Source organism: Periplaneta americana, chromosome 1 (genome assembly GCF_040183065.1).
Source record: "Periplaneta americana isolate PAMFEO1 chromosome 1, P.americana_PAMFEO1_priV1, whole genome shotgun sequence".
NCBI classification, from domain to species: Eukaryota; Metazoa; Arthropoda; class Insecta; order Blattodea; family Blattidae; genus Periplaneta; species Periplaneta americana.
In genome coordinates this window covers 58,105,872-58,122,255 of record NC_091117.1, presented here as the reverse complement: position 1 = coordinate 58,122,255, position 16,384 = coordinate 58,105,872, and positions in this window count along the sequence as shown.

The window sequence follows — 16,384 nt, the reverse complement described above, 5'->3', positions numbered from 1 at the left end:
TCCCTCCACAGGTACTATGCACGTAGCAGATTACACAGTGACTCGGTGCACGATTACATTTTCGCCACGGCTGCTTACAGCAATAGTTGGCTTAGTGGCTAGAGAATCAGGTATATTAATTGGCACCATAGCTTTGCTACCTGTTCTAATATCATCTAACTATGAACCATCAATTCCAATCAGATATGGGTCACTATCATCACAGTCTGGTATTACGAAGCTCAATACGTAGTAAATATGCATCCATAGATAGTTGCTAACCACTAGGATCGCTAATATCGGCTTATTACAGACAATGCGAAATAGTACCGGCACAGTCAATTGTTCCTAGCACTATCAAAACTCAAGCTCCGTGACTGTATATACTGAACTGTGCTATCATGGTTAGTTCCTTGCCCAGCGTCATCCCCAAGAATGGACAAAATAATTGCTCTTTCTGTGTGGTTAACAATGGCTCTGGTGTACGTTTCAACGAGTTGTGCGGTTCTTTCAAGACACAAGTTCGATCGCGTCTGCAGTAAGTGGCGGCTCGTTTTAAGTGAAAAATGATATAATTCCCAGATCATTTCCCTTTAGTTACGAGTAAGAAGATATTTTTTTTTTTTATTAAGAAGAGAGGTAGAGCTTGTACATTATTACTTTTACGCATGACATTTTATGTTACAAATAAACAGTTAAAGTTTTCGTAAAGAAATACTGCCTGCATCTGCTTTAGAACAGCTAAAGGTAAAAATGAGATATCAACAAGGTGAGACTGATATCAATATCATTAGCACGTTGTACGTGCGAGTTACAGAACTGCGCGACATATAATCGACTAGCTAAGAGCATTTATGGATAAATTTGAAATGTGGTAGCATCATGTAGAACTTCAATTTCTTTGACTACAAACAATCTTGAAGAATGATAAGAAAATCTTCTTATCAAATATAAGACCCTACTTCAAGACCTACAGCAGAATTCACTGCTAAGTTTGGAGAAACAGTGACAATTGAAGAGGAATCAAAATTTTTCTGAAATATTTTTGGCTTACGCCGATATAAAATCCTGAAAATTTATAGCTTGAATTAATAAATCTACAGAACAGCACGCCACTCAGACTCCAGCAAAATCAAGAATCGCACTGTTGCCTAAGTCAGAATTTCCAAATATACTCTTTGCTTCCATATGTACTGTTTGTGCTTGAGGCAGAGTTTAATACAAGAAAGAAGTGTAAAAGCTCTCAAAGTGAAGAAAGATCTTAGAAATAAGCTTATTTCATCTGCCGTGACATGTGAAAAATAATTCCCTAAATTTGTTATTGTTTACGAATAAAGACTATTACCTTTCTGAGAACAGAGGAATACTCTTTAATGTATAAAGACTTGTAAATTCTAGCATTCTACGTTTCAAAGAAGATATATAATAAGAAATATTAACAAATAGTGTAATAATAAATAAGTGTTGCAGCTATATTTGTTGTATCTTGAAAATGTTGTATTCAGTTTCTGTTTCCTGTACTAAACTAATTTACAAAGCTAGAAAATAATATAATTTTGTTATGTGTTCAGTACAGTCTGTCTAAAATTACTATAATTAATGTACCGTGCGTCATTCTGAAATTCAGATCATGGAATAGATATCACGACCACCTGCATGAGCCGCCAGAGCGCACCGTGGCTTTTGCAGCGAAACTACAAACAACTTGTAACTGCTGCGGCTGGCTCCGTCTGCCATTCTCTCTTTCAAGGTTTTTTAGCACTTTGGGAGCAAATGATAATTTTTAAGACCTCTGTCGTTACATTTTAAGCTTCTCTTCTTCCAAAACAATGACAATCCTTGTCTAAAAGTTTGTGTTATTGTGCATGTCACTTGAAAACTCGCTCAGTCCGTAGACCAGTGGATAAAAAAAACTAGTCCAGTCCTTTCATAAAAATGGACTTTACTCGTTTTGAAATCACACTCTTCAATTTTATTGTAGTGCACTGTGACATTATTTACATATCTGTAGATTTCTAATTATTAATCTGGTGGTAAAAAGCAAAAACACAATCAACAATGAACACAATGAAACTAGCAAAGTACCCTAAAATTATCGCAAAAACACTGGACCCAAATGTGAAACACAAAACACAAAATACAACTCATTTCTTTCATAGCCATTTTGTAATTTCTCACTATTTAATCTTGCTTCAAACATCATTACTTCCCAATAGCGATCAATTAACGCCCCTTCCAAACTTCTTCTTGTGAAATAGTTCAATTGGTTGAAATATGTGCTTCCTTTAAGCAATAGAAACACCATGCTTAACGACAACAATTTATTGTTGAGAGTGCACAAGAAATTGGTTTCGACATAAAAGCCTACAGAGCTTGCCAGGTATTCTGTGTATAATGCTAAAACATTTGTAACTATGTCCGTCTTGTAAATTATACGCCATAAATATTTTCCATAGTCGGTGCTGTCTACATAGCGGGAATAATAGAATCTATATGTCTCTTTGTAATCCACAGCCCATGCGGCAAATTCTATTGCCGAATCATAACCGATTTTCAAGTCAGATTCGAATACCTCATCAAAAGTTTCAAGTTCCTTTTCATATCCAGGCTCGACGAGGTAGGAAATGATGAAGGCTTGAAACACCGTCCTTACAACGAAGCAATAGCAGACAAACGACCCTCAGTTTCCAAGTATTAGGCATCTGTGGGACTGACACTCCGAGAAAAACAGACCATGCGTTGTGAAAGCTCAAACTGATTTTAGTGAAGTTAACTGAATGTGTACGGTTAAGTAAGATGGTTCTATTTGCCGAACACCAGAACACACAGCTCATACAAATGTAAACTACAGCCATCGTTGCTCACACAGAAGCAGTGTACGTTGTAATTACCGTTTCCATTCTGGAAACTGAAATCGGGCACGGAATAAGCCACGACACTAAAGTAAATTTGTATGGAATGGATGATTCTTTTTCTGACGATATAGAAACGGGTAACAACCCTACAATTCCAGCTAATACATCTGATTCCCCACGGACTAACTCGCTTACTACCGTATAAATACAAGCAAAAGTAAAGTTTTATACGGGTTGAAGGAAGATTGGTGTCCAATTCATTTTCTGGATCGATGGCAGTAGATCTCCGATCGAAAGTCCTCCAACTTCCAAAGGCCTGTTTTCTTTTTGTGTAGAATTATTTGGCAAATTAATAAAAGGATCGATACCAATGCTAGCCACTTTGAAGGGACAGTCTTGATAGTTCTTGGGAGTTTTTGTGGGGAAGAAGTTGACTTCTTGTCCAGGAGTTGGGTATTTATCCCACCGGAATTGATCCAGTAGCACGACTTCTTTCACCTCCCCAGAGTTGCCCTGTTCATAAGGGAACCCAGTGTGCAAATCAACTGTCGGCTCATTCATTGCGTTTCCAAGTTCGTTTCTCTGATATTCATCTTGATTTGGGACTACAACTAAATTGTTGATGATGTTGTAATACGACCACATTTCTTTGTAAATCTCGAGAGCCAGGTCTTGTGGATTGCGAGTGCCTGGATTCGTCAGCATCACAATAAACCTAGCTCTCGGTTCCCACTGAATGCCTTCACCGTCTTTTAGCACATCCAGTTAAATTATAATGGAATCAATTATGTCGCCGCCTTCTTCCTCTGACTAAAGGAATAATACATACGCTCAGGTTACTTCTCCTATGGTATTTATTTTCTCCTTTTTTTTGGCATAATCTCGTAGGGAATGTAGTTAAAGTTAATTTTCTGTAACATCGAGTTTATCTTCAGAATATCATCGCTGTTAGGAAAAATATTTTTGAGATTTCGTTTCAGTACCGAGTCTCGGTTCTGTAGAATAGATACTCCCACGGATCTCAGATGGAGGAAATACGTGTTTATAATTCTGTCCATGCATAATACAAGGTTCTCTACTTTCACAATTGGGAGTACGTTAGCTTTCTCAAGGCAGACCCTTTGGAGAATGGCACACACGAAGATGATTAATAATGTCTTCTTTGTAGCATTCATGTTTATAGTTGTTATATCTGGAAGATTCACACTGTATAAAAGTAAGAATCAGCATTAGGAGAAGAATAAATTCATATTATTTCATTTTAAACCTTGTTCTTGGGTTCTGACAAAACACATTCCTTTAATAACGAAGAGAACTACTGCAAAAGGTCGATTCACAATACAGATGTGAGTTAATAATTTTTCCTCTATTAGTATTAGAGAAAATGGAGTGACATGCAAGCTGATAAGTAGGGCTCGGATTTTGAGGACTTAAAAGTTAAAAATGACAGTGAGTATATATATAATTAGTAGTGTTAGATTCTGTAAGGTAAGCGTCTGTTTTGCACTTCTTTGGAATTCAGAGTCTTTGCTCAAGACTTGTCATTTCAAAGGAAAAGAATTATTTCTTGTATAAACTGCAACACAGATTTTGTTACCTGTGGAGAGGATACTGTAATCTTCCTTTTGTTTACGTTTATTGTCGAAAAATTGTGAATAGATTTCGGAGTCAATGCTCACCAGGCGTAACAAAGTACCTAGTGACAATGAGGATTCTACCTGAGATACAGGGAATGTTTGCTTGGCTTGAACTATACTACGTTGCAATACTAACTTTTATGTGTTCAAAATCCGAGCCCTATTGATAAGCTTGAATTATACTACATTGCAAAACTGACTTTTAACTCTTTAAAATCCGAGACCTACTGATCACCTTGAACTACACTACGTTGCAATACTAACTTTTAGGTCTTCAAAATCCGAGCCCTATTGATAAGCTTGAACTACACTAGTTGCAATACTAACTTTTAGGTCTTCAAAATCCGAGCCCTACTGATCAGCTTGAACTATACTACGTTGCAATACTAAATTTTAGGTCTTCAAAATCAGAGCCCTACTGATCAGCTTGAACTACACTACGTTGCAATATTATCTTTTATATTTTCAAAATCCGAGCCCTACTGATCAGTTTGGACTATACTACGTTGCAATACTAACTTTTAGATCTACAAAATCCGAGCCCTACTGATCAGCTTGAACTATACTACGTTGCAATACTAACTTTTAGGTCTTCAAAATCCGAGCCCTACTAAGCAGCTTGACTGAATTATTTACTGATAATTTCAAATACAGAATTAAAATAACCTAGTGACTTAACAGAAAATTCCAATAATAATAATAATAATAATAATAATAATAATAATAATAATAATAATAATAATAATAACTGAGTGAGGCGGAGAGTGGTCTACCTTCTATTTCGTCCTGAAAAAGTATTTACAAGCAATGAGCTCCCTGAATATGGAATTACAATTAGGTGGAACCAGGGCGTATGCAAGAGGGGTTACCGGGTTTGAATCCTTCCTCGAACTTTTTGAAGAAATGACACATTTAGATTTGAGAATTTTCTTTATCCATAATGGTTTTCCGTTCTCTAATTTTTCACTGTCAGAGTAACAAAATCTACATCGACATAAGGCAGTCTTCCTAACCCTATTTCAGTATTATCCCCGTGCTTGGTGTAGCGTTACATTCGAATTATAACAAATCTGTATTTATTATAGAGAAAGACTTATCGCCTAGTACCAACTTTGTAATACAATAAAACTTACGTTAACCTAACAGTCACACAATGAAACGCAACAGATTTACTTTTATTTCTAATGATATGTAACAGAAAGACTTTGAAAGGTGACATAAATGTAGTCCGTACTGAAATACAGCAAAGAATAACAGACTTGATTTATACAAGAAGCAATTTGGGGTTCGAATTCTGGGGAGAGGTAAAATGTATCTTGATTAGGAATGGAATTTTTCCTACTGCCAACTTCCAAAACGTGTAGCCAGAATATTCTTCTCACACATTAATTAAAAGCCACAAAAGAACTGTATATTAGAACCGATCGTCTTTGTAATAAAAACTTATCTTTTTAGTCAGTTTAAAGACGAATATTTGCAAAAAAAAGTATTACATTTTTAAAATATTTTTTATATTTTATAATACATACCTTTTTAACGTGTATGAAGTGTATGGAATCAAGTCACAAATCGATCATGAAAACATCATAGTATTATACGGTCTGTATGTATATAAGAAACATACAAATAACTGGACGAAGTCATTAATTAAAATGTGTGCACCTACCTTTCTACGTAATGCAGATCCGTTACGTAGATAATGGTTTTAAATGTACGTTTCAAAAGTTCTTCTTCTCATTTTGTGTCTTCTGCTACAGTACAATACGTTTATGTGCTGGTAATAATTGCTTAAGTAATAATTATAACGCAATTAACATCATATTTATAAAGGTATTTGGAAATGGAAGGAAGTTTTATTCATTGTAATTCGTAAACATAAAAAATAAACTCTAGAAGTGCACAATTTCAATTAATTGTACACTCAATAAGAATTGAGAACGGATATCAATATACTATTCTGCTATTAGTCTGAAAATATTTACTCACATAATAATTAAAAGCCGAGATTAACAGCATATGGCATTAATTTTATTTTAAAAGAGAATTTATAGTTACTTATTTCTGGATAAAAGGATGAATTAGGTAATTGTATAACAGCTGAATATATAGCCACTTATTGACAAAACAGAAAAATAAATAAATTCCACTAGTTTTGAAAATGAGAAAAATTCGAAAGCTCAGAACAATAATAAATTAAACACGAAAAGGTACAGGGAAAATTAAAAACCTGAATTGCGTTCCCCACTACTCCTCCCAAATAATCTATACTCGCAACGCGCACACATTGCAAGCAACAGGATATTCGTTCGGGCTCTATTCATCGTTTACTTCATGTTCATTTTGGAGGGCGAAAGTTTCTTTGTCGCTCCCTCAATCACATACGTATATGTTATGTGGTTCATCGAACCGATGCTGCTAGAAAACTCTCGTATGTGCATTTGAAATTTTCAGCAAAGACCCAGCGATTCGTGATCGCAAACGTGTTTCCATAGTATCTTGATGCTACATCCACCTGCCTCTGAAGATCTTCATCGATGCTGTGATTTGAAAGACGAATATTTGCAAAAAAAAGTATAACATTTTTTAAATATATTTTTCTATTTTAAAATACCTACCTTTTTAATGTGTATGAAGTGTTCGAGTCAAGTCACAAATTGGTAATGAAAACATCATAGTATTATACGGTTTGCATGTATATAAGAAGCATACAAACAAATAACTGGACATAGTCATTAATTGTTATTAAACTTATTTTACACACACTTTGAAACTACAGCATTCCACTACATTTGAACATGGTCTCCATCCAAACTGATAAAATTTGTTGTAGCATATCCATTATCCATTATGGTTTCACCAATCAACGATTTCAGAAACGATATGGAAAATGCTTTTGACAGAATGAGCTGAAATAAATTTAAGAGTATCCTGAAGTTAATTGATGTGGACTGTAAACAGATCAGGCTATTCAGTAATCTTTGTACGACATAATAACGCGTCACAGTCAGGAAAAATTTAGGAATGTCAGAGGTAAACGGAATAAGAAGAGGAGTACGACGAGAATGCCGTGACAGCTGTGAGCAGTATAGGATGATGATAAATGCAAACAAGACAAGACCATGAAAAATAAAAAGGCAAACATGGAAATATGGAGTGAGGGAGTACAACAAGTGAAGAGCTTCAATCACTTAGGGTGTACTATAGGTAGTAATATGAGCTGCTGCCAGGAATTCGAAAGGACATTAATGGCAAAGGAAGCTTTTAATAGAAAAATGACCATCTTATGCTGAACTCTGGCAAAGAAATAAAAAAGAGACCAGTGATGTGCTTTGTTTGAAGTGTAGCAAATTATTGGAAAGGATCTTGGACATTACTACGAAGTTAAGAGAAACGACTTCAAGCATTTGAAATGAGACATATAGGGAAGAATGCAACGTGTGAAATGGATAGGCAGAATAGGAAATGAAGCTGTACTAAAAGAAGTGAGTGAAGAATGAATGATGCTGAAAGTAATCGGGAAGAGAAAAACAAATTCGCCGAGTTATCAGCTAAGAATAAACTTTCTACTGAAGGATGTACTGGAAGGAACTGTGAACGGAAGAAAAGTTTGAGGCAATAGAAGATATCAGATGTTAGATTAAATTAAGGTCTACGGATCTTCTGCGGAGACTAAGAGGAAGGGGAAAATTAAGAAAGATTGGAGAATGCTGGGTTTGTAGTGAAAGACCTGGCCCTAGACTGAAAAATATGAACGAATATCATTGAAGGTTATGCGGAAAGTGAATTTCTTTAGGCCATTCAGTAACAACCATGCAGTGGAAAACTTAGTTTTATACAAACATTGAAACTACAGCATTCAACTACACTTGAACATAATCTCATCCAACCTGAGAAAATTTCTCGTAGCAAATTCTTGTCATATAATTCTGCCGCACATCATTTGAACCATGTCTGAGCGCTGAATTCCCTTCCTGAAGTTCATTAATATCCGACAGCACACGTCTTCATGATTGTGTTGCCTTGTTGCTCGAAATTCACCAGCAGTACTATTTTTATAGCTAGCCATAAATTTGTTGAGAGAGAATGTTTGGTGACAGTTATTTTGATGAGTATGGTTCCAATCAATTGGATTTATCTGTCTAAATTTTTGCTAGGAGAAATCTTATTACTGGCTACACCTCGAAACTGGCGGAATTTGGAATTTTCAATCACAGGACACAATTTCAACGCTCGATGTACTGTCACAAAAGGTGAGATAAACTTCACTCGACTGCAGATGGATGCATACTGAGCGACACTACATAACTACGAAAAAGAAAATGTCGTTATCGTCAAAACATAGCGCACCACATAAGAACGGATATTAGTTTCCGATCAGCACTCGTACTTTACATTTCTCTGTGAAAGCTTTAAAATTCTTATAGGTTGAGTTAAGTTTGTTGAAAATATACAGTCCTAAGGATATCGTGTTTGCATGTGACCAGCCCTCTGATTAGTATATTTCAAAACACAGTTCAGAAAGCATTCCCCTACCAAAACCACACCACCAGCAACATATCCAACAAGGAGCGCAAAGAACGCTGGAATCAGATGAGAAATAGAAAAAACAAAATACAACGCGCCTGTCTCTTCATCTTTTCTTCTGTTACGACTTTCTAACCTTGCTTCAAAAAACATTACTTCACAGTAACGATGAAACAAACCACCTTCCATACCACATCTCAGCAAAGAATTCAATCGATTCAAATATGGACTTCCTTTCGGTAATAGGAACGCAAAGGATGAAGGAAATAATTTCACATTTAGAGTACACAACACACTGTTTTCTTCGCCAAAACCAACACGATTTGCAAAATAATTCGTGTACATTTCTATGAAGATGGACGTTATATCTCGCTTATATATCATACGCTTTACACACATTTCAATGTCATTGCAATCTACATGTCGTGTATAATGAAATTTTCCAAAATCTTTATAATCCATGGTCATTGATACCAAATCTACAGCTGTGTTGTAACCAAATTTAAGATCTGATTCTACTAATTCGTCTACTGTTTCCATTTTCTTTTCGTAACCAGGTGCAACGAGGAAAGAAGTGAAGAAAGCTTGAAACACTGTGCTCATGACGAAACAATAACACACGTATAGTAGAAATATCAATCTTAATTTCCAAGTCTTCGGCATTTCTGGAACTGAGACTCCAAGCAAAACTGCCCAAGCGTTATATAAACTCAAGTTGATATTTCTGTAATTATTTGAATCATTGGAGATGTGGGGTGTGTTGTAAGTCGCCAAACAAGAGAATAAACAACCTGTTAAAATGTAAATCATGGCCATCGTTAACCACACAGATATCGAGTATGTTGTAATTACCTTCTCCATTCTTCGTGATGCATCCGGACAAGGAAGAAACCACGATACTGATGAAAATTCAAATGGAATTGTTGGTTCATAATCTGAAGATATTAGAGCAGGAATCAATACTATAGCTCCAGTTACTATGTCACTTATTCCATTGGTTAACTCCGCTATAATTTTTAGGTAACCATCCATAGTAAGGTTTAATATGGGAGGTAAGAAAATCGGCGTCAAATTCATTTTTTCAATCGGTAGAAGAAGTTGCTCGACTGAAATGCCTTCTACTTTTAAGGAAGCATCGCCGTAGATTTGTGTAGAATTCTTCTTCAGATAAACGAACGGATGAATACCAATGCTACTCACTTTGAGAGGACATCCACAGTAGTGCTCTGGAGTCTTCGTGGGGAACAGATTAACTTCTTGTGACAACGGAGGATATTTATACGATTGACATTGATCCAACAAGATGACCTCTTTCACCTCCCCGCAGTTACCCGTTTGATAAGGAAACCCAGTGTACACCTTCGCTATAAATTTATTTGTTTCATTTACATGTGTGCTTTTCTCATTCTCATCTTGATTTGTAATTACGATGATAGTATTGATGGTTCTATAATACGACCACATTTCTGTGTATACTTCAAGAGCCAGTTCTTGTGGTGTATGGTTATCACGATAGATCACCATCACAATAAACCTCGCCCTCGGTTCCCACTGAGTGCTTTCGCTATCTTTCAACGAATCCAACTGATTGCGAAGGGAGTCCATAATGTCGCCGTCGTCGTCTGGCCACAGGAATATTATATATCCCCACACAGTTTCGCCATTTGGATTCAAGTTTTCGTCTCGTGGAAGTATACGATATGGTATAAAGTTAGCACTCATTTTCTTAAGCAACATATTCACAATAAGGATTACATCTTCATTGAATGAACTGGGCGTCAGTGTTCGCTGGAGCCCTTCTCCTCTGTTTTCTGGCATAGATACTAGCACATTACGGAAGTAGGAGAAATATGTGCGTATGATACTGTCTACACACGACAAAAGTTCCCCTTCCTGCAAATTAGACCATGTGATTCCTTTCTCCTCAGTATACACTCGTTGCAATTGTCCAAATAGACAAAATAAGAGAATTTCCACAGTACCTCTCATTTTTCTGGGAGATGTACCTGAAAATATAAGAATACACTTCATTTAACTACAGTAAGCTTATACAGGGTCCGGCATAGGAACTCATCTCAAGAATAACTTTTTTTAAGTCACATACGTGAGATCGTGAAGTACATATTAAGACAATTATTTAATTAAACGGACGCCAGTTAAGTGATTACCACTTAGATGGAAATGCTCATTAGACCTGCACAGCGTCAATAAAGTCTTCATCTTCAACCATGCAATTTAAAATCTCCTCACAAAACGCCCTTCGGTTGAAAATATCACTATATTAAGATGACGAAATTAATGCCTAGTGGCCTAAAAACATTCGTTCTTGTAATAACTTATAATTGCAAAAGCACGTTGCGTACGGTTGCAAATTTCTATGAAGACTAAATGACATTGTACTGTGCAACAGAACGTGCGCTCATTTTATTGCCTCTGTATTCTGTGAGAGATATAAGCCCCTTAAAATCGCCCGTTACACTACTGGACCCTTTATATTATACTAGGTAACAAAATTCGACCATGTTCTTGTTTCTGTTATTTTTTTAGTGTTTATTGCTTCATTTTATGATGATGATTGTGATTACAGCATTGGATTTTCTATAATATCGATATTTTAATTACAATAATGAATTCTTCATTTTCCTTAAAAGCAACTAAAAATATTGCGCTAAGTTAATATAAGTAGAGACATAGTGCCCCATAACACAAAATAAACTCTATATAAGTCTGAATAAGTACAAAAATAACACACACCATTGAATTTTCAATACTACAACGCCTTCATTCCAAAGTATAGGCTACAATATATCATCTTTTACGGTTATTCATACACTATACCGAACGCATAGTCTTCCATCGTAGTACAATCCCAACGTCCCTGAATTTTTTTCAAAACACCAACCAGTCCCTTTTAATTTTCACTTCTGCTGTTCTCCAAGAGCCTTGTATTAGCATTCTAAAAGCTTCCCAAGCATTATGTTTATCAAGTCTTTGCACAGACAAATTATTTAGATTGTAGTATTAATCGTATCTGAGATCCGGCAAAATTTTGATTCGCAGCGGCTTCGATCAATGTTTTTCGGTCAATACATGTATGGGTCACAGTTACTTTGGTTTCGGACATTTGGGTCACGCTTTTTCAGTCAAAATTTTATTTCGGTCATTGGATATTGGTAAAAATTCTTAGGTCATCATGTTTGGATCACGATCTTTCTGTCAATCATTTTGGTCAGTGATATTAGTATCAAGTTTTGAGTGGCTCATTTATTCGATAACAATTAAAAGAGGAAATACTTTTTTTACTGCTTTTAATTTTTTTGGTATGAATACATAGTTTTGTAACAATGTATTGCTCAACTAAAATATCCTTGTAAATTTAATTAATCTGTTTGCTATGTATTGTACATTTTTGTACAGCTTAACTGATGAATTGTATATGCTGTAAATTCAATAGTAGTCCATATAGCTCAACTAATGAATTGTTTATGTTTACAACTTGGATTAATCAACTTGATTTGAATTGTACAATTTTGTATAGCTTAATTAAAGTATGATTGTAAATTTAATAAAATTGAATTAATCTGTTTACTATGTATTGTATATTTTTGTACAGCTTAGCTGATCAATTGAATATGCTTCAAATTAAATAGTAATCTGTATAGCTCAGCTGATGAATTGTTTATGCTTCTAAGTTGAAGTAATTTGCATGATATGTATTATCAATTTTTGTATATCTCAACAGACTGATTTGTTTATGCTTTTAAATTGAATTAACTTAATTCCTATGTATTATATTTTATAGCTCAACTGATGAATAATTGTTTAGGTTTGTAAATTTATTCACCTGATTGCTATGTGCTGTATATTTTTGTTAAGCCACCAAAGTAGCTCAGTCGGCAGCTCGCTAGCCTGCTGATCCGGAGCTGCACTCATAATTGGGATAGATCCCCGATTGGTCTGATTACCTGGTTGGGTTGTTTTCCGAGAATTTCTCCAACCATAAGGCAAATTCCAGGTCATCTATGACGAACCCGCGGGCTCACCTAACCTACTTCATCTCGCGAAAAATTGTAATCTTGTAAAATTTTGACTTGTTTCACATCTTAAAGCTTCAATACTAATGTAAGATCTATGGAATACGATAAATAAGATGAAATTTAATTTGAAAGAAAACAGTCTATTTTATTCAGAAACAGCAAAGTGATAAATGATTCTTTATCAGTTTCTCTAATGACAAGATTAAATAGCTCAACTGATGAATTGTTTAAGCTTATAAATTCAATTAATCTATTTGATATGAATTCTACAATTTTGTATAGCTTAACGAAAACATGTTTATAAATTGAATTAATTTGTTTACTATGTACTATACAGGGACATCATTTTATTTTTACTAACATTTCTAATATTAACCTGACTATACCTTTCGATTAACGGTTGATAATCGGAAACACAGTTTGCTACCTTTTCCACGACTAAAGTTCGATGATAGACTACTGGCGTAAAATACAAACAATTCACTTTACTAAGTAGGCCTATAGGAGGGAAGAAAAGTAGTTCATCCATTTACGTAAAGTAGAATATACCGTGATTTTGAGTTTGATAATTTTCTTTAGGCTTTTCTTTAATCAAAATACAGTAGTGTATTAACAATAAGTGTTTTTACTCACGAACTGACGTATTCGTTATGCAGCTTACATTATACTGTCTACAGCACATTATCGTACAATATAGAAAATGAAGTTAAATTGAAAAATAATCATAATATGGATATTTAAACACAATTTTTGAAAATGGTGGCAGTTCATTTCGATACAGACTTCAGTTCTTTTTTGCATATTATCGCACTATAGACTATTGTACCTAATTCCAATTACCAGTTTCGTCCTTTATACTAGTAACTCATGTTGAAAGAATTCTGTATCTAATCTATAAAAGAGTACCTTACGTATTGTAAATTCATCTTCTCTTCTGCCCGATCCGAAAAGATAAAGTTACTCAGACATGCTATCTACTGTCCGTCCATATGGTTTTGACGCAGGGTCGTAGAAAGGGGGGAAATCACGTGACAATTAATTAACGAGGCCCTTTTATTTAAGTTATTTTAAACAGTTGTATATTATTACGTAGACGTCCAATTCCTAACAGAAATTAATTAATGTTTTCAGAAAAGAGCTAAGACAGCCCAGCCACAAGCATTTACAGAGAGGTGAATAGTAGCAGGTGGGGGAAACCGGGATGCGACGTAGGCAAATGGAAAATGATTCAATATTGAAAGCCCTTTCGTCACTGGAAAACGCGAACATATTTTTGGAACGTACTGTTTACTATGACCGTAAGGCTACTATGACTATATGCGGTCTTGGTTCTGTGTGGAGGACGGTTGAACTTCTTTAGTAGAAGGGGTGGGAGTGAAGTAGATTAAAAAACTCAGGTACAATAAAAATTGAAGTAAAAATAAAATGATGTCCCTGTATAACTGTGCATATTTTAACAGCTTATTCCTTGGATAGTGTACAATCTTACAAAAAGGTTTTGGGTCACAGTTGCTTTATAAGTCGCAAAAAGAAGCAGTGCATATGATCACACGACGAGCGACCTGGTTCACAAGAGAACGACTAGTTGAGGGAATAAGATTAGGTTTGTTTCGTTGTATGTCTGATCATGCGCACTGTCCCTATTCTGGGTCTTATAAAGTATCTGCGCGACGAATTTTTTTCTAAAACTATACAACAAAAAATTCTTATAAAATATTAGGCCTATTTCCAAATGAATACTTTTCTCAGAAAAAATCTACATTTTTATTCTAAATGTTAACACTGTTTTATTCGATAAGTGCTATCCGTACGATTCTGATTTTTATTTTCATTTTTCATTTCATTTATTTTATTCCATAGATCTTACATTAGCAATGAAGCTTTAAGATCTGGGATAAGTCAAAATTTTACAAGATTACAATTACAATTACAATTTTTACAAATTTTTACAATTTTTACAATATTTTACAATTTTTACAATTTTGCAATTTTCTACAATTTTGTACAATATTTTGGCGAGATATAGTGAGATGAATTGGGGCCAAAAGATTACCTGGCATTTGCCTTGTGTTTGGGGAAAACCTCGGAAAAAACCCAACCAGGTAGTCAGATCAAAGAGGGTGAAATGAAATGAAGCCGAGGACTCGCCACAGACCATCCGGCTTCAGTCCTACGGCTGGGAAAACCTCGGAAGAAACCAATCAATGAGATCAAACGGGATATCCAACACAAGCCCGAGCGCAGCTCCTGATCAGCAGGCCAGCGAGTCTGCCAACTGAGCTGCGTTGATGGCTCTACTAAAACTGTACAGTATATAGCAAATCAGATTATTAAATTTACAAACGCAAACAATTATTCATCAGTTGAGCTATACTGATTACTATACAATTTACAATGCATATATAATTCATCAGCCAAACTATACAAACATATACAGGGATATCATCTTATTTTTACTTCAATTTTTATTGTACTTGGGTTTTTGAATGTACTTCACTCCCACCCCCTCTACTAATAATCTTCCAATCGTTCTCCACACAGAACCAAGCGTATACAGTCAAAGTCGCCTTACGATCATAGTAAACACAAAAGTACTGAGTTAGTGAGTATAGTACGTTTCAGAAATATGTTCGCGTTTTCCAGTGACGAAAGAGCTTTCAATATTGGATCATATTTTCGCACATGTACTGTTGTCCGTTTGTCTACGTCGCATCCCTTTTTCCCCCACATGCTTCTGCTCGCCCGTTTGTAAATACTACTGGCTGGGCTGTCTTAGTTCTTTTCTGAAAACATTAATTAATTTCTGTTAGGAATTGGACGTCTACGTAATAATATACAACTGTTTAAAATAACTTAAATAAAAGGGACTCGTTAATTAATTGTCACGTGATTTCCCCCCTTTCTACGACCCTGCGTCAAAACCATATGGACGGACAGTAGATAGCATGTCTGAGTAACTTTATCTTTTCGGATCGGGCAGAAGAGAAGATGAATTTACAATACGTAAGGTACTCTTTTATAGATTAGATACAGAATTCTTTCAACATGAGTTACTAGTATAAAGGACGAAACTGGTAATTGGAATTAGGTACAATAGTCTATAGTGCGATAATATGCAAAAAAGAACTGAAGTCTGTATCGAAATGAACGGCCACCGTTTTCAAAAATGTGTTTAAATATCCATATTATGATTATTTTTCAATGTAACTTCATTGTCTATAGTGTACTCTAATGTGCTGTAGACAGTATAATATACACTGCACAATGAATACGTCCGCATGGACAGCTCAGTTCCTGAGTAAAAACACTCATTGTTAACATTGTACTGTATTTTGATTAAACAAAATCCTAA